General features: G+C 42.2%; 1 protein-coding gene across 1 annotated transcript in view; it reads right to left on the bottom strand.

The window, feature by feature from the left end:
* LOC106820950 (protein Wnt-6-like) overlaps positions 1–1866 on the bottom strand; it is a 16938-nt gene extending 15072 nt beyond the window's left edge. The window contains exon 1 of the mRNA XM_014825569.1: positions 1793–1866. The gene's annotated coding sequence lies outside the window, so the exon portion shown is untranslated. The remainder of the gene's footprint in view (positions 1–1792) is intronic.
* Between the last annotated feature and the right edge of the window lie 1031 nt (positions 1867–2897).

Genomic DNA, 2897 nt, shown 5'->3' with positions numbered 1-2897 from the left:
AATAATATGTGTGTGTTTGTGTTGTGTGCGTGTGTGTGTGTGTGTGTGTGTGTGTGTGTGTGTGTGTTGTGTGTGTGTGGTGTGTGTTGTGTGTGTGTGTGGGTGTTGTGTGTGTGTGTGTGTGTGTTGTGTGTGTGTGTGTGTTTGTGTGTGTGTGTGTGTTGTGTGTGAGTGTGTGTGTGTGTGTGTGTGTGTTGTGCTGTGTGGTGTGTGTGTTGTGTGTGTGTGTGTGTGTGTGTGTGTGTGGTGTGTGTGTGTGTGTGTGTGTGGTGTGTTGTGTGTTTTTATGATGTCTGTTCACATGTCCAGAGTGGAGACCGGTCCTTGGCAAAGTACGATAACAGACTTATAACCTATTTCATGTGTAATAATAAACTAAAATAATGTTCGTTTTTTCCTCTGTAGTCCACAGTCATTTTTTTATTGTATCATATGGATTTTTAATTTAGCCATCAGTGTTCTATTAAAAGTAGCACGGCTATTCGTCACTACGATATAAAGACATAAAATGTTACTCTTGTACTTACTAGTAATGATATATCTTTTGTACTCACGCATTAACTCTGGTCATCAGTTGCATGCTGCAATTTATCACACCTCATGCAAACTCTTAAGATTTAGATTGAAATTTTATTTGAACTAAAATTTAATTTAAATTTAAATAATGGATCTCGCTTCTGGTGACAACAACACGTGAGTTAAGTGTAGACTTTGCCGTGGCATGAATGTGAGAGGCAGTTAACTTTGTGATCGCAAAGGGGGGTGTCCCTAATTACAGACTCATTTTTCGAACTCATTCTTGATTTTTTTAACTCACATAGAAATATCCCATTTTTTATCTATATTTATGGACTAAACTGGAGTAAAAAATTTGACGTCTGTACCATTTGTCATACTCACTTATTAAGCCCTTTAAATTGCATGAGCTCAGATATCTGCTATGTTCATTGGTGATTTTGCAGAATTACGGTGCGTGTTTGCCGGCCATGTGTTGTGTATTGTTGGTATATTTTTGGGGGTCCTTCCCCTGATTCCATTCGCATGTGGCTTCTGTCTGTCTGTCTGTCCTGTCTGTTCGTTCTCGTATCCGTTCCGTTCATTTGTTTTGTCTGACCCTATCTGATAACCCTATATCCTACAAATGGCCATTGCCTGGAGACGTTGGTGGGTGTTGTGTAACGTCGGTGCTGTGTGGTTGTGTGGTGTGCCCCCGTCTGTGTGTGGTGGTGTGTGTATCCGTTTGCGTGTGTGTGTGTGTGTGTGTGGTGTGTGTGGGGTGGGTACGACTCGTAGTGTATTCAGTCGCTAACCGCTCGCCATCACAACAGTGTGTGTGTCGCTGACGTGGTCCGTAGATTGTGTGGTGGGCGCTGTAGATAGTAGTCAGTCCCACGTGTCACACACGTACACACACACGACACTACCAGTGTGTGTGTTGTCGTGTACACGTATGTGCATACAGTGTCAACAGTGTTGTGTGTGTGTGTGTGTGGTGCACACACAGTGTCGTGGTCGCTGTGTGTGTGTGTGGGCACGGACGTGTAGCTGATGCTGTACAACGCTCCAGTCACACGACGAGCATCACACACCGAGTACACACACGACATAGCTGTCGTGTAGCACTACACCGTGCTGATACACGTGTGTGCTTATGTGTCGTAGCTGTGGTGTGGGCAATGGGTGTTGTTATCACGCGTTTCAAATTTCGCTGTGCGGGCCATGTGTGTAGCGTGTAGCCGCCTGTAGTTGTTGTTTACCACGTCATGCAGTCTATGCAGTGTGGGCTTACCTGTGAAGCAGAATTTTACGAAAGGAATGGCGAGCCGCTGGTAGCAGTTCCAGCGCCGGTCAGAGTAATTGGAACTGAGACACTCATTCTGTTCCCCATCGGCGGCCCCTTCGCCAGCGCCGCCCGCCGCCGGCCCCGGCCCCGGCCCGCCCGGGCCCCCCCCCTCCGCTGACGAATCTCTGGCATCATGCATGGAAAAAACATATCTCCTTCTGCTTTGCCACGTAGCTCCGTCGTTCGCCAAATGAAGTGCAATGTAGACAATAATTCTTACCGTGTATTCAAAATTGTTGTATTAAGATGTCGAATCAAATTAAGATCAAAATGAATAACTCATGTTAAAAATATCAATAAAAATAAAATATTAATTATTATTATTATAATTATAAAATAATAATATAATATAAAATTAGAATACATAATAAAATTCTTGATAGTTATAGCTCAGAATAATGACGTTTTCGTATAAGCTGATGTAACAGTTAGTATGGGAAAGTATAATCTTTATCACTGTTTCGACGTATATATTCTTATAGTTTCAATTTGTAATAAAATTGAATCTGTGAGACGTTAAAGCGATTTTCTAACAATATGACGCAATAAAAACACCAAAAATAGTATCAACAATAAATACAACAGAAAAAATACATGCTATTCCCCACACCCTGTTGCTTTGATCTTTGGGTATCGGTCACTCTTTATTAGAAAACATGGCGTAACGAGGACATTTTATTGACACCAGTCTGACTTGCAATGTCGCTTCTGTGCTGCCGATTAAATGTAGAAGCAGCGTGGTTGGAGTTTAAAAAAATAAAATTTATTAAACCCTAGGACTTCTAACAGCAAAGCATATACAGCAGCTGTTAATTCTCTGGTTAGGTGTTGCGTTGGAAATGCGACGCGCCACGCCTACAACAAATAATCCTACGCGGGATGATCGACAAGTTACTCGGAATTAGCGTGATACGCTATTATTTGAATGTCTTCATATTCTTTGCGCGCGTCAGTTAGGATCAACGACTTGACGGCATAGGTTTACCGATACGTTAAGTTGTATTTCATTCCTATTTGAGCATGCTACAGCAGGTAAAACACATTTTAATAACTG

Source organism: Priapulus caudatus, unplaced genomic scaffold, assembly GCF_000485595.1.
Source record: "Priapulus caudatus unplaced genomic scaffold, Priapulus_caudatus-5.0.1 Scaffold53, whole genome shotgun sequence".
Lineage (NCBI taxonomy): Eukaryota > Metazoa > Priapulida > Priapulimorpha > Priapulimorphida > Priapulidae > Priapulus > Priapulus caudatus.
This window is presented reverse-complemented; position numbering and strand designations above follow the sequence as displayed.